We start from the raw sequence: 16,480 nt of genomic DNA on the forward strand, positions 1-16,480 counted from the left end.
CACGCGACCGCTGACGTCGGCAGGTCCTTCAGTGTACCGCGAGCTGCCGGCAAGCCAGGACCGATGAAATAAAGACTCCGGGGGCCATCAGAAGGTAAGTATATATATATTTTTTTATTTTTTACCATTCTTTACGGTCACACTATATAAATCCATGCCATTTGCATGGATTTATATAGTGTGACCAAGTTGTCAAGCACTTTCCAAGTGATGCTAAAATCGCTTGGAAAGTGCTTGATAACCCGCATGCGGAAATGCATGTGAAGAACGCTTCACATCCGCTTGTCCCTGGCAGGAAAATGCATGTACAATCCGCATGCGTTTTTTCTGCCAGGGAGATGCAGAAACGCTCAGGAAAAAATACGGAGCATTTCTGCATCGTGGGCACATAGCCTTACTGAAGTTTTGATAAAATCACTGTTTTATCAGCAGGAGATTATTACTAAAGGACTAGTAAACCTGCTGCTATGTAGAGTTTTATATTCATGAGCTCTGTATTACCCCGCCCCCACCACTGATTGTCTGCTTTCTGCCTATGCACAGTGTATACAGAAAGAAGGGCTGAATATTCATTTGCAATTTACATATGCTTGATTTGCCGCCATACGTCAATAAATTGTCCAGGGCTTACAGCAACACAATGGGGCCACGTACAGAAATAAAAGTTACGTATCCTGAAAGAGCTGCCCAAGCCCTATTTCAGGATACTATAAGAATCCATGAGAGATGTGGTGAGACGTGGTGAACAGCAGGATGCCCGATATACTTCCCAGAGCAGGTCCATTTACCTGAGGTGGAGCCATTGGAGGTTAGCCACACTTCAAAAGGTTTTCTGGGGATTTAAGTTGAAGGCCAGTCCTTAGAATAGAACCTAAGATAAAATAAAATGAGCAAATACCCTGTAGTAAGTAAATAAATAGTAATAGTACATGAAAATAACATAGGGCACTTAATATTGCTATTATCAAAAAACGGAAAAGCCATCCCACCACGACAAGGTGTACCCCAATCGGGACGGTACCTAACTCTTGTAGTTCACCTCACTATGGCCACAATGTGAATGCACACATATGCACTGAACTTATACCAACATGTGCCCTGGCTCAATTATTTTGGTTTCAGTATTTAGAATAGGCCTCTTATTAAATCGCTCTGTATTGTGCGATTGTGGGGGTCTGACCCCTTGAGTGTTATGTTCTGCAGGATTTCTTTGATTATCTAGACACAATCCCATATTACTTGCCATTTCTAAAGAACAGACAATCAATGAAGTTTGAACCATCATATAAAGCCTCTTTAAGCTTTCTTTGTATGTGTAAGTGTATATAACAATGTTTTCAGTATTTTTCTGCCAGAGAACACACTGTATCTACATTAATTATTTATTAGGAAAAGAGGCAAACAATATTTGACTAGTAACAAGAAGTAATGTGTAAAGCAAAAAGTTTTATTTCAGAAATTTGAATTGTGACTCTTTGAGAATCCTGACATCCTTCCTCTGTTACTGTATTCATTCTGTATTCACTTTCTATGGTGATGTTGTACTCATTCACTGCTTATTCTGATCCTTTAGTATTTGATCACTTACAAAAAAAAGAAATAGCAAAGATCAACACATTTCAGATGATGTTGCCACCATCTAGCAGTGCGATTCTTTATAGCTCAGATTAATGTCAGAATACCTTGTATTCTCAGAGTTGTGTCTTCAAACTGTGTCGTCTTCTGGATGCCACTTCTTTCTTGAGCGTCGCAAACAAATCAACCTACACCGTGAAGTAATGTCAATAATAATGTGAAATAGGAATTCTGTGTGAAGATATGACAGCGCAGGTAAACAACATCTGCAACAAAAAAATCTACCGTACTAGTTAACTATTAGATAGAATCCAGTTCGTTATGCGACACAGGAAAGGTTATGAATGTACAAATATAACTTTACAGTATAACATTTAATGTTGAATATTAAGGTTTATTTTTCTACTTTTACTTAGGATTCAATTCTATGATGCGGTATTAGGACTAGAGATGAGCCAACTTGTTCGGAAAACGTTCGCCAATCTCAAAGTCGACACGAACATTGCACATTCAGATTCGTGTTCGGACCACCGAGCGTTTTTACTGAAAATCTGCAAAATTCGGCCAAAGTTTGGTAAATGATTGAGTTTCCATTAATGCTTTTTTTAGGAGTTTGGCTAGGATAGTGGTGCTGTATGTGTTATGATAGGCTACAAGCACTAAGGAAAGACAGGAGATCTGTCTCTACAATAGAACTAAGCTAGATCCCTACGATGTAACGGGGAACCTGATCCTGCGATCAGACCCGCTAAAGTCCTCAGCTAGTCTGAACGAAGACCTATAGATGCAAGGGAGGGATCCCTACAAGAACTAGGGACTGGGAGAAAGATGGACACCTCCTAGCAGAAATTGTAGCAGTAAAAAGACAAACACACAACATAGAACATAAAGGTCAAAAGACCTAGCTAAACTGACTGAGAAAGGTTACAAAGCACCTGGCTAGCTTAAGAGTAGAAATTACAATGAAGTCCAGCATGGCTAGAAGGGCGGAGCAGGATTAAATAGGCAAAAAGGTCATGTGACCAGCAAAATAGAAAAAACCTAACAGGAGAGTTCTAACAGTATGATGAGTGCGGGGGGGTCGTGTTTGATGAAGGGAGGGGGTAGGCAGAGGTCAGAGGAGCGGCGGACTGTTATTCTTAATTTTTTTTTCTTAACTTAATGTGTGGAAATTCCAGCAGCCAATCAGGATGCAAAAACCATCCACAAGGGCTTGTGTCATTGGCTGACGAAGTCACATGTCCCTCTCCATATAAAGGGCAGAAATGTTGTTTTGGCACCATTTTGTTAGTGTAACAGCGCAGAGAGGCTGTTCCTGCTGCTGCTACTGGACACTGAGATAGTTAGCTAGGCGGTGTCACGGGTGTGTTGCCACGAAGATCGTCACGAGTACACAGCCTGACTTCTCGCAGCTGACTTGTTGGTGCTTTGTGTTTTTTCGGCAGTGAAGGAGTTAATTCTCTTTCTCTCTGGGCTAGCTGAGGTCCAGCCTCGCCCAGCTGCAATCAATGCTTCTTTAGTGAGACTCCTTCATATTCCTGCAGGTCTGTTTGGGAGGTGTCGGTGAAAGCTTTTCATTCAGACTTACAGAGCGGATCGTGGTGTTTGGAGTTGCTGAGATAAGTGTATTTGGAAGTGTTTTTTCCCTTTCCTTGCTTTATCATTTATCTCCTTTCCCGTTGGTGTTCCCTCTGTTGTAGTTGTGTAGAAGTTGTATGCAAGGTGGTTTTGGTTTTTCCCTTGTACTGTCTCGTTCGTCTAAATACTGTGTGTGGGCATATTATTTCTGGTTCCCAATTGTTGTGATCGGGGTCCTTCTCAGGACTAGATTACTGAGGTGCAGGGATCCTCAGGAGGTAGGGGTTACGCTGGCGGCCTGGACCTCTGTGCCTTTAACAGTACCTCCAGGTTGAGGGATTAGTCAGGGCCCCAGCTTAGGGTCAGCTTAGGCCCCCTACCTCCAGTATTCTGTGACAGTGTGACATTTTCACCGACCAACTTAGTTTTTCTCCAGCTACCATGGATCCAGTAGCCGGTCTAGCTCGGCAGTTGCAGAGTTTGTCCATGGGGCTGGCGGACGTTAGGTCCAAGGTTTTGCATCCTCTGGAGCAAGCCGGACCAGAACCTAAAGTAGCTCTCCCTGACAGGTTCACTGGGGGGCGGGACAAGTTTTTTGTTTTCCGGGAGGCATGCAAATTGTACTTTCGGCTGCGGCCTCGGTTATCGGGCAGCGAAGAACAAAGGGTGGGAATTGTCATCTCGCTCCTACAAGGGGACCCACAATCTTGGGCGTTCTCTCTTCCCCCAAGCTCCCCGGTTCTCCAGTCAGTGGATAGGTTTTTCGCTGCTCTGGGACTCGTATATGATGACCCAGATCGGATCTCCCTTGCTGAGTCTAAGTTACGTAGGATTCAGCAGGGAGATCGTCCGGCGGAGGAATTCTGTTCGGAGTTCCGTAGGTGGGCCACGGACACCCAGTGGAATGACCCGGCTCTTAGGAGCCAGTTTTGTCATGGTTTATCCGACAAATTACAGGATGTGTTGGCACAGTATGACTCTCCCGCGTCACTGGAAGCCGCTATGGCCCTTGCCATTCGCGTTGACAGACGGCTTCGGGAGAGGTGCGGGATAACTCTACCCCCTGTAATGTCTCCACCTCCTACAAGGTCCCCTCATATGGTGGTTCCCCTGGTCAGTCCGGAGGAGCCTATGCAATTAGGAGGGACATCATTTCGGGGAAGGGGACCGGTGGAGCGCCATAAGACAGGAAGGTGTTTCCTCTGCGGGAAAAAGGGACATTTTATTGGGGGGTGTCCATCCCGTCCCTTGCAGAGTAAAGAGTCGTCGAAAAAACTGTTGATCCCAGGTTGTGTGGTGGACGGCAATCTGGGAGTAGGTATTTCGTCCCTAGGTTCGTCTCAGTTTCTCGTACCGGCGGAGGTGGTGGTGGGTGCGAGAACTGAGAGGATATCTGTTCTTCTGGATAGTGGGGCCGGGGCTAATCTGGTTGATGCTCGGTTTGCCCGGGTTCAAGGTATGCGATTGAGTGAGTTGGCTAAACCCATCCCCATATTCTCGATCGATGCCAGGCCTCTCGGTCAGGGAAGTTTTTTGCAAGCTGTGCATGGCGTAAAACTTCAAGTGGGGGCAATACATAAAGAACTGTTGTCTTGCTACGTGTTGGAGGGTCTTCCCACTCCTATAGTGTTGGGCCTTCCTTGGTTAGCTAAGCATAACCCGGTTATTAATTGGCAAACCAGAGAGATAAGCCAATGGAGTAAATTCTGTAATAAAAACTGCATGAACACGGTCATCGGTGCGGTTACTCCTTGGGTCTTACCTCCATTTCTGGTGGACTTTGAGGATGTATTCTCGGAGAATGGGTGTCAGGAACTACCTCCTCATCGCGAGTATGACTGTTCTGTAAAACTGCTCCCTGAGGCCAAGTTACCTAAAGCTAGGTTGTATAACCTTTCTGGTCCTGAGAGGCAGGCCATGAAGGATTATATTTCTGAAAGTCTGGCTAAGGGGCATATTAGACCTTCATCTTCACCGGTGGCCGCGGGGTTCTTCTTTGTTAAGAAGAAAGATGGAGGCCTACGCCCTTGCCTGGATTTCCGTGAACTTAATCGGATTACGGTCCGAGATCCGTATCCGCTCCCACTTATTCCCGATCTCTTTAATCAGATCGTGGGCGCCAAATGGTTCTCTAAGTTGGATCTCAGGGGGGCGTACAATCTGATTAGGATGAAGGAGGGGGATGAGTGGAAGACGGCTTTTAACACTCCGGAGGGGCATTATGAGAACCTTGTCATGCCATTCGGTCTGACTAATGCCCCGGCGGTGTTTCAACACTTTGTTAATGATATTTTTCGCCACCTGGTGGGACAGTTTGTTGTCATATATCTGGATGATATCTTAATTTACTCGCCGGATCTGGTGTCTCATCAGGAGCACGTTAGACAGGTGTTACAGATCTTGCGGGATAATAAACTGTATGCCAAGTGGGAAAAGTGTGTGTTCGCCGTACAGGAACTCCAGTTTTTAGGCTTCCTGGTTTCAGCGTCCGGTTTTCGTATGGACCCTGGGAAAGTGCGGGCAGTTCTTGAGTGGGATCGGCCGGAGAATCTTAAGGCACTACAACGTTTCCTGGGGTTTGCTAACTATTACCGGAAGTTCATTCGTAATTTCTCGTCCATGGTTAAGCCTCTCACAGACATGACTAAAAAGGGGACGGATTTTTCTAGGTGGTCTGACAAGGCTTGTCAAGCATTCTCCTCCTTGAAAAAATGTTTTGCCTCGGCACCCATACTCATTCAACCTGATGCGTCTCAGCCATTCTTTGTAGAGGTAGACGCTTCCGAGGTGGGGGTGGGAGCAGTATTGTCACAGGGTTCGTCCCCTGGTAAGTGGCATCCGTGCGCCTTTTTCTCTAAAAAATTGTCGTCCGCTGAGAGGAATTACGATGTCGGCAATAGGGAACTCTTGGCCATTAAGTTAGCTTTTGAGGAGTGGCGCCATTTTTTGGAGGGGGCAGTTCATCCGGTCACCGTCATCACCGATCACAAGAACCTGCTATATCTGGAGTCCGCTAAACGTCTGAATCCCAGACAAGCTAGGTGGTCATTGTTTTTTACCAGGTTTAATTTCGTCGTTACATATCGTCCTGGGTCTAAAAATGTAAAGGCGGATGCCTTATCTCGTAGTTTCCCTGGGGCCGGGAATACGGACGACCCGATTCCTATTCTTCAGGAGGGGGTGGTGGTTTCGGCAGTATGCTCTGAGCTGGAGGAGGAGATATTGGAGGCTCAGGGGGACGCCCCTGTTGGACCTCCGGGGAGACTGTTCGTTCCAGATCAGTTGCGACAAAAGGTGATCGAGGCACACCATAACTCAGTTTTTGCAGGACACCCGGGGAGTAAAGCAACTGTGGATCTCCTCTCGCGTCGGTTTTGGTGGCCTAACTTACATAAAGAGGTGGTAACTTTTGTCGCGTCCTGTGGGGTTTGTGCGCGCTCTAAGACCTCACATACCCGTCCGTCTGGGGCCCTTTTACCTTTGAAGATCCCGGAGCGTCCTTGGACTCATCTGTCTATGGACTTTATTACGGACCTCCCTCCGTCTTCGGGTAAAACGGTCATACTCGTTGTAGTGGACAGGTTCAGCAAGATGGCACATTTTATCGCTCTTCCGGCTCTCCCTAATGCTAAAACTCTTGCGCAGGTGTTCATTGGGGAGATTGTGAGGCTTCACGGGGTACCCTCCGAGGTGGTGTCTGATCGGGGGTCTCAGTTTGTGTCCAAGTTCTGGAAGGCGTTTTGTGCACGGCGGGGGATGCATTTGTCATTCTCGTCGGCTTTTCATCCTCAGACCAATGGTCAGACGGAACGTATGAACCAGAGCTTGGAGACATATCTTCGGTGTTTTGTGTCAGAGAACCAGGAGGACTGGGCTTCTTTCCTACCTCTGGCAGAGTTTGCTCTCAATAATAGGCGGAGCGAGTCCACTGGTAAGTCCCCGTTTTTTGGGGCATATGGTTTTCACCCCCAGTTTTGTACTTTCAGTAGGGGGGGCTCTTCGGGGGTTCCGGAGGAGGAACGATTTTCCTCATCTCTCGCTTCAGTATGGAGAGGGGTGCTGAAGAATCTGAATACTATGGGGAACTGGTACAAACGTATGGCTGATAGGAGGAGAGTGTCTGGTGCGGACCTAAGTGTGAACGATCAGGTATGGTTGTCTACCAGGAATATTAAACTTAAGGTTCCCTCCTGGAAACTGGGTCCCAGGTTCATCGGGCCGTACAGAATCAGTTCTGTTATTAATCCGGTGGCATTCCGTCTTGACCTCCCCCCTACGTTTAAAATTCACAACGTGTTTCACAGATCATTGCTTAAGAGGTATGTGGCGCCGGTGGTACCGTCACCTTTACCTCCCCCTCCTGTGGTTGTCAATGGTAACTTGGAGTTCCGGGTATCGAGGGTCATTGATTCACGCTTTAATCGCCGGTCCCTTCAGTACTTGGTTCATTGGAAGGGGTATAGTTCTGAGGAGAGGATGTGGGTTCCTGCGTCGGATATTAACGCAGACCGATTAGTTCGGGCCTTCCACACGACTCACCCGAATAAACCTGGCCCTGAGGGTCCGGAGGCCCCTCGTAGAAGGGGGGGTACTGTCACGGGTGTGTTGCCACGAAGATCGTCACGAGTACACAGCCTGACTTCTCGCAGCTGACTTGTTGGTGCTTTGTGTTTTTTCGGCAGTGAAGGAGTTAATTCTCTTTCTCTCTGGGCTAGCTGAGGTCCAGCCTCGCCCAGCTGCAATCAATGCTTCTTTAGTGAGACTCCTTCATATTCCTGCAGGTCTGTTTGGGAGGTGTCGGTGAAAGCTTTTCATTCAGACTTACAGAGCGGATCGTGGTGTTTGGAGTTGCTGAGATAAGTGTATTTGGAAGTGTTTTTTCCCTTTCCTCGCTTTATCATTTATCTCCTTTCCCGTTGGTGTTCCCTCTGTTGTAGTTGTGTAGAAGTTGTATGCAAGGTGGTTTTGGTTTTTCCCTTGTACTGTCTCGTTCGTCTAAATACTGTGTGTGGGCATATTATTTCTGGTTCCCAATTGTTGTGATCGGGGTCCTTCTCAGGACTAGATTACTGAGGTGCAGGGATCCTCAGGAGGTAGGGGTTACGCTGGCGGCCTGGACCTCTGTACCTTTAACAGTACCTCCAGGTTGAGGGATTAGTCAGGGCCCCAGCTTAGGGTCAGCTTAGGCCCCCTACCTCCAGTATTCTGTGACAGTGTGACAGGCGGTTGATTATCAGTCAGCTAGTTCGGATAGATAGGATCCCGTGTGGCTGTGAAATCGACCTTTCAGAAGATCAATCCTTTTTGCTATTAGTGTGGTCCAGAGACACCAGGTCACATTTCATCATATAACTCTTTTCTGCTGCTAATATTGTGCTGCTAACATTGTACTCAAAATTCTTTGTGCTAATAGCGTGATCCTGAAACAAGGCCACATTTGTGTATAGAAATATTTTGTGCTGGTAATATTTTTGGCCAGGCAGGAGTTCATATTTCAAAATCTAAATTCTTTGTGCTACTAGCATGCTACAGAAAGCAGGACACATTTCTGCATGTAAATATTTTGTGCTACTAGTTTTGATTCAGCCAGGAGTTCACATTTCTGAATCTAAATTTTTGGTGCTAATAGCATGCTACAGAAAGCAGGACACATTTCTGCATATAAATATTTTGTTCTACAAGTTTTGCTTCAGCCAGGAGTCCACATTTCTGAATCTAAATTTATGGTGCTAAATAGCATGCTACAGAAAGCAGGCTACATTCCTGCATGTAAATATTTTGTGCTACAATTTTTCTTCAGCCAGGAGTCCACATTTCTGAATCTAAATTTTTGGTGCTAATAGTGTGCTCCTGCATCACTATCTCAGCAAATAAATACTGATTCGTAATTTAATGACAGGTGACTGACAGGTCTGGACCTAGGGTTGTGAAACAGCTGGTTAAAAGAGGGGAAGGATACATCCAACATGGGTGGGAAAAAACTAAGTCGTGGTGGAAGGGGCAATAGGCTTGGTGTTCAAGGTGTACGTGGGTTAGGTGGTAATATTAGTGAAAGCTCTACCGAACAAACACAGTCTCGTCATATCCAAAGACAACTGATAACTTCTGTTACTGGACGGGCTACTCCACTCCCTTTCCTTGGCAGCTGCACGCCTTGTAGATGAGGGTCTGAAAGAGCATGTGCTCCAGTGGATGGCAAGCGGTGCATCAAGTGGCCTCTTCCCCTCTTCCTCCACCTCAACATCATACATAGTACAGTCTTTAGAGTTGGCACCCCAATTACCCTTATTTCTCCCGTATCACAACTCTCCAACCGCCCAACTGACTGTGGGAAACCATAGATGGGTGAGTCTGCAGAGCTGTTCACAAATTCTATTCCATGGGCATCAGAGGTCTGCTTCAAAGATTCACAGACTCAAGAGGAGGAAAGCATCTGCACCGATGCCAAAATTTTTTTCTGTTTGATCCGGGGCTGGACGACGGAGGGTCCGAGCAGAATCCAGACCCTCACCACCAGACGTTAACCCCGGGAGGTGGAGGTGAACCTGATGAGACTCAAATACTTGAATATTGTGCTGTCAGGGCAAGAAGAGGAGGAGGGTGACTCTCAGGGCAAGGAGTGGGAGAACAGAGAGGATGATTATGAGGTTATAGATCCCACTTGGTGTCAACCCAGAGGCATGTAGCTGAGTAGCTCAGTAGAGGAGGAGAAAGACGAGGAGTTTACGTTGCGGCTTCCCGCACAGACATGGAGTGATGCAACCACGACAACCACTGCATCATTAGCCACAACTATGGCTGTGGCCAGTAGCGGTCGGGGGTCTACAGTTCGCAGAGCGGCAAGGGTTGCCTAGCCTGGGCAATAATTGAGACTGCAAAGCATGACCCATCTCATGTTATCTGCCAACTTTGTTAAAAACGACTCACTAGAGGCAAAAATTCCAATAATTTGATTACTACATGCATGAACTGGCACATGCGCGATCAACATGCGTTAGTTGGGGAATCTCACTTCGCTAAAATGCCGCCTCATCAACTGCATCTGCTGCTTCTTTCTCCTCCATCACCGTGGCAAGTGTTCTCACACAGGTCTCTGGCCATAGAACCTCCACTTGTTTAGCCGCTACAGTTGGGCTGAGTGAAAGCCCGTCAGCTGTTATGGAAGTGGACATGCCTGCTGTTTTTGGTTTACCGAGCATGCCACATCTTTCTCAATCCACCATAACATCTCCACCTGCACTTCACTCACAGTCCAGCAGTTTGTCTTGTTCACCCTACTCCACCCTCTCTCAGCACAGCAGCCAGCCCTCGGTCCCCCAGTTGTGGTCACGTAAAAGATTGTTTCCTCCTACACATGCCAAAGCTAAGTGCTTGAACGCTACCATCTCCAATCTGTTGGTCATGGAAATGCTGCCTTTCTGCCTGGTGGATACAGACAGTTTCTGAAAGTTGATGGCCGTCGCAGTCCCCCAGTACCAGTTGCCCAGTCATCAATACTTCTCTAAGAAAGCTGTGTCTGGGCTACATCAGCATGTCGCAGACAACATCACCCGTATCTTGAAAAAATCTATGTCTGCAAGGGTGTATTTCATCACAGACACCTGGACGAGCAAGCATGGCCAGGGACGTTACATCTCGCCCACTGGGCACTGGGTGACTCTGGTGGCTATGGGGGCAGGCCGGGAAGGGGCTGCTGCACAAGTCTTGGAGTCCCCAAGGCTTGCGGGACAAGCCTCTGTATCAAACACTTCCTTCACTGCTTCTGCCTCCTCCACCTCCTTTAGGGCCTCCACCTGCGCCGTCAACCTCTGTCTTAAGGAGACACATGTTCTAACAGTGCAGAGAGAATCCCCCCACCTCCGTACTGCACAGCCATGGCTCACCGCAATCAAGTAGTGTTAAAATGAATATGCCTGGGAGATTGCAGTCACACAGCTCAAGAGTTGTGGACAGCTATCCAGGCTGAGTTTGAGCAATAGCTGTCTCCACTGAACCTGGAACCAAGGAAGGCCATGTACGATAATGGTGCAAACCTGGTGGCGGCACTACGTCGGGGCAACCTCACACATGTATGTACACACCTTGTATTTAAAACCTTGTATGGAGCACTCCCTCAACCTGGTGGTACAGCAATTTCCCTGCCACTATCCCAGCCTGGATGCGCTGCTGCTGAAAGCACGGTTGCTACAGATATCTTTGGCCCTACTAGTTAACTGGCTGATATGCAAGTTGCCGACATGGTGGAATTCCACTCTGCACATGTTGCAGCAACTGAAGCAGCAGTGATGATCCCTGGCGCAATATGTAATTTTGCATAGCCTGGGCCAATGCAGTACGTACATGGTGCAAATCACGTTTACGGACGTGGTGCAAATCACGTTTGCGGAGTGGGCACAGATAAATGACCTCTGCACCCTTCTGCACAGTTTCAAAATTGCTACTAAGATGGTTGCCATCATCAACATCACTATTCTGTTCATCTACATGGTGGAGCACACGTTGAATAGTCTGTGGGAGGAGGTGGTGGTCCCAGAGGAATAGGAGGAAGGAGAGGAAGATGCGGAAGATGCGGAAGGGATAACAATATCTCTAAGTTCCAGACTGTCGTGACACAGGCGGGTGACAAGGGAGGGGGGATTACAACGATCGAGGGGGGCTCGTTGTTCCAGACAAACTGTTAGTGAAGGTACAGGAGCCGAGGAACAATTGGAGGAGGACGAGGAGGAAGAGGTGATGGGCGCGCAACAGTCAGGAGATGAAGAGGATAATGATCCACTCTCTGTTGTCTGTGATTGGCGGGAGGGGACGGATGAAGCCAGCTTCAGTGTTACCCCGCCACCAACACACCATGGACTTGGACCTCATGGAAGAGCCTGACACATGATCTCCTTCTTGCTGTACTATCTGCAACATAATGACTATATTGTTAGGATTCAAAATAGTGCTTACTACTGGGTGTAATGCACGAGCCCGGACTGACTGGCGTGTGCGTGATTAGTGATTCCACTGTGCCATGAACCGGAGAGTGCCTGGAGGGGCGTAACTAAGTATATGCCCGATCCGACCAAGGTCGCACGACGGCATACGACGCCAGTGCACCAGGGAGGAACCGAGTAGAGGGACCAGGTGCCACTCCAGGTCAGACCCCGGACACGGCTGTTGACCCACACCGGGGAATACAGGAACAGGCAGGCTAGAGCGCAGGCTGGGTAGGGTCCAGTACAGACTGGGAGACGGGTTCAGAGCTGCACATGCGGTAATCAAGCAGAGCAAAGCGAAACCGCAGACGCGGTAGACAAGGCTGAGCAGAGCGAAACCGCAGACGCGGTAGACAGGGCTGAGCAGAGCGAAACCGCAGACGTGGTAGACAAGGCTGAGCATAGCGAAACCGCAGACGCGGTAGACAAGGCTGAGCAGAGTGAAACCGCAGACGCGGTAGACAAGACTGAGCAGAGCGAAATCGCAGACGCGGTAGACAAGGCTGAGCAGAGCGAAACCGCAGACGCGGTAGACAAGACTGAGCAGAGCAAAACCGCAGACGCGGTGGACAAGGCTGAGCAGAGCAAAACCACAGACGCGGTGGACAAGGCTGAGCAGAGCAAAACCGCAGACGCGGTGGACAGGGCTGAGCAGAGCAAAACCGCAGACGCGGTGGACAGGGCTGAGCAGAGCAAAACCGCAGACGCGGTGGACAGGGCTGAGCAGAGCAAAACCGCAGACGCGGTGGACAGGGCTGAGCAGATAAAAACTGCAGACGCGGTGGACAGGGCTGAGCAGAGCGAAACCGCAGACGTGGTAGACAAGGCTGAGCAGAGCGAAACCGCAGACGCGGTAGACAAGGCTGAGCAGAGCGAAATCGCAGACGCGGTAGACAAGGCTGAGCGGGCAGGAACAGCCGAAGCGGTAAGGAAGACAGGACAGAGATAAATCGCCGAAGCGGTAAACAAAGAGAAAGCAAAGGGGATAGGGCTCTGTTCACACGGAACAGACTGGAAAAGAAAGGCAGAACCAGATACACACAAGGTACTTGCAAAGAAGTAGCGAAAGGACTCCAACTCACAAACGCAAGTACAATGACAACGAGTAGAAGTTAGGTGCAGGTTCAGACTGTACAGAAAAAGGGAGCAAACGGACATAAAGACAAAACAGATAAGAAGCTAGGAGACAGTTCAGACAAGAACAGTTACTGCAACAAAATGCAGGAACGAGCCTAGGTAAAGCAAAGTGCTGGTTCAGACACTGCTGAAAAAGGGAGCAAACGGACATAAAGACAAAACAGGTAAGAAGCTAGAAGACAGTTCAGACAAGAAGTTACTGAAGTGAGATACAGGAGCAAGTCTGGGTATGCGGCCCCCAGAGGGTGGGACAAACAGGCTAAGAGCGAGTTCACATGGGCCTGGAATTACAGCCTCCAGGAAAGGCAGAAAGACAGCTGGCTAGAGTGCACAGACAGGACAGAGTTCAGACACGGGAACTGATACCGCAAGGCAGGAAACATAGACAGGACCTGGCACATCAGTGACTAGAAGCCAACTGACAGATGCTCAGGCATGGATTCCAAGGAGGAGCCGGTTTAAATACCAGGTGACAGACAGCAATAGGCTGAGGACGCATTAGGGGTGTGTCTGCAGCAGCTACAAGAAACAGGAAGTTCAGCGGGCGTCGCCCTAAGCAGCCAGAGCAGAGCAAAGCAGACAGTATGGCAAGAAGCCAGAGTGGCAGTCTGGACTGGAAATCAAGTGCGCGCTTTTGCACAGTGGGAGATGGGCCACTATGCAAGGACGCCGCCAGGTATGTTACAGTACCCCCCCTTACGACCCCTCTTCTTCAGGCCTGCCAGAATCTTCCGCAGGGAATTTGAGGGCCAATCCTTCTCTTCAAGGATATTACTTCTACTGTCCACAGGAAGAGACAAAACTGGTCTCATCTGGGTAGCTAGGATGCTACCTCCTATCCAGCCATCCTCAGCAACAGACGAAACGGGTGGAGTACCAGGAACAGCACACAAGGAAGTCTCTCTCCACTTATTATCAGGTAGCACCCCAGAGGGTTCAGGAGACAACTGGAAGTCCTCCGCCGGGTTGAGGGGGTGCAGAGACTCGGGGGTAACCTCTGCTTCTGGGTACATCTTGTCAAGCTCACAGGATGAAATGGGCGAGGTATCAGGTACAAGGTGTAGAAAAGTCACTGTCCCTTTGTTATCTGGTGGTACCCCGGAGGATTCAGGAAACAACTGGAGGTCCTCCGCCTGGTCGGAGGGGTGTAGAGACTCGGGGGTAACCTCTGCTTCGGAGTACACTAGCTCAGACTCACTGGACGAAGCGGGCGAGGTATCAGGTACAGAGTATAGGAAAGTCTCTGTCCATTCGCTACCAGGTAGCACCCCGAAGGGTTCAGGAGACAACTGGAGGTCCTCTGCCTGGTCGGCGGGGTGTAGAGACTCGGGGGTAACCTCTGCTTCGGAGTACACTAGGTCGGACTCACTGGACGAAGCGGGCGAGGTATCAGGTGCAAAGTATAGGAAAGTCTCTGTCCATTCGCTACCAGGTAGCACCCCGAAGGGTTCAGGAGACAACTGGAGGTCCTCCGCCCGGTCGGAGGGGTGTAGAGACTTGGGGGTAACTACCGCTTTGAGGTACCCTTTGTCAAGCTCACAGGACGGAGCGGACGAAGTATCGGGTACCGGGTGTAGGGAAGTCTCTCTCCATTTGTCATCAAGTGGTATCCCGGAGGATTCAGGAGGCAACAGGGGGTCCTCCGCCAGGTTGTAGAGGTGCACAGTCTCTGAGGTAATCATTGCTTCGGAGTACCCTTGGACAGGCTCACCGGGTAAAGTAGGTGAAGTATCAGATACCGGGTGCAGGAAGTCCTCCTGTGTGGATTCTGGGTGGGCAGCAGTCTCTTCGGGCAGGAGAACTGGTGCGCTACCCACGCACATTACCCGTCGGGGCTGCTCCGGGATACTAGGAAGTGAAGCTTCAGCAGGGACTTCAAGGTTGGCGACAAGAGGTCTTAGGGAGGACAGACCCTGGTGTGACGGCTTGCCTCTACGCCTAGCACGTCTGGACTGCCTCTTGAGGTTGGGAGAAGTATTCCGGAGAGCGTAGTCATCCTGTGTGGATTCTGGGTGGGCAGTAGTCTCTTCGGGCAGGAGGACTAGTGCGCTACCCACACACATTACCCATCGGGGCTGCTCCGGGATATTGGGAAGTGAAGCTTCAGCAGGGGCTTCCGGGTTAGGGTCATCGAAGACCATTAGAAAGGCCACCAGGAAGGCCTGCAGGTCCAGTACGATAGGATCCTGTGCTTCCCATAGGGGGGTGATCCATTTCAAGGCATCACCCGCTAGGTAAGACATCATGAATCCCACCTTAACCCGATCGGTGGAAAAATAAAGAGGGTAGAACTTGAAGGACCTGGCACATCAGTGACTAGAAGCCAACTGACAGAACAAGATGCTCAGGCATGGATTCCAAGGAGGAGCTGGTTTAAATACCAGGTGACAGACAGCAATAGGCTGAGGATGCATTAGGGGTGTGTCTGCAGCAGCTACAAGAAACAGGAAGTTCAGCAGGCGTCGCCCTAAGCAGCCAGAGCAGAGCAAAGCAGAGAGTATGGAAAGAAGCCAGAGTGGCAGTCTGGACTTGAAATCAAGTGCACGCTCTTGCACAGTGGGAGATGGACCACTATGCAAGGACGCCGCCAGGTATGTTACACTGGGTTGCCACTCTGTTAGATCCATGGTACAAGAGTAAATTTTGCCAGATGCTTTCCACCCTGGAAAAGGAGTATCGAAACATGACTGTAGACAACCTTAAGAGTCGCTTTCCTCAAGACAGCAGTGAGGCACACAGTATGCATCATAGTTGTAGACTTCCAGCCCCGGGAACGTCAAGTCGTCAACGCAAAAACATTAGCAGCAGCAGTGTAAATGGCAGAAGCCATTTCTGTGAGTCGTTTCACAAATTTTTTAGACCAGCCTGTGCACCTGCAGACCAGAGTACAAGTCTGACACGTAGTGACTGGAGAAGATGGTGCAGGAGTATCTCAAGCTCAAAATCAATGCCATCACGAAGGCTTTGAAACCTTTTGCATTTTGGTCTTAAAAAATTGAAGAGTGGCCTGTGCTCACCTGTCACACCTTGGAGATTTTGTCATGCCCGGCAGCCAGTGTTCTCTCAGAACGTGTCTTCAGCGTTGCTGGTGGTGTCCTGACGAATTAGCGCATCCGGCTGTCCCTTGAAAGTGTAGACCACCTAACTTTCATCAAGATGAACAAGTCTTGGATCCCCAAGTACTTTTGCACCCCAATCGCAGACTATGTAGA

At 49.0% G+C, this 16,480-nt stretch overlaps 1 long non-coding RNA gene across 1 annotated transcript in view; it reads right to left on the reverse strand.

Annotated features, from left to right (window-relative positions):
- Positions 1-319: 319 nt before the first annotated feature.
- Positions 320-16,480, reverse strand: part of LOC141265934 (uncharacterized) — a 91,624-nt gene continuing 75,463 nt past the window's right edge. The window contains exons 3-4 of the long non-coding RNA XR_012320172.1: positions 1,683-1,763; positions 320-871 (exon numbers count right to left, since the gene is read on the reverse strand). This is a non-coding gene — a long non-coding RNA (uncharacterized lncRNA). The remainder of the gene's footprint in view (positions 872-1,682; positions 1,764-16,480) is intronic.

This window comes from Phyllobates terribilis, unplaced genomic scaffold (genome assembly GCF_046119375.1).
Source record: "Phyllobates terribilis strain yellow unplaced genomic scaffold, ASM4611937v1 Scaffold_4__5_contigs__length_816908805, whole genome shotgun sequence".
Lineage (NCBI taxonomy): Eukaryota > Metazoa > Chordata > Amphibia > Anura > Dendrobatidae > Phyllobates > Phyllobates terribilis.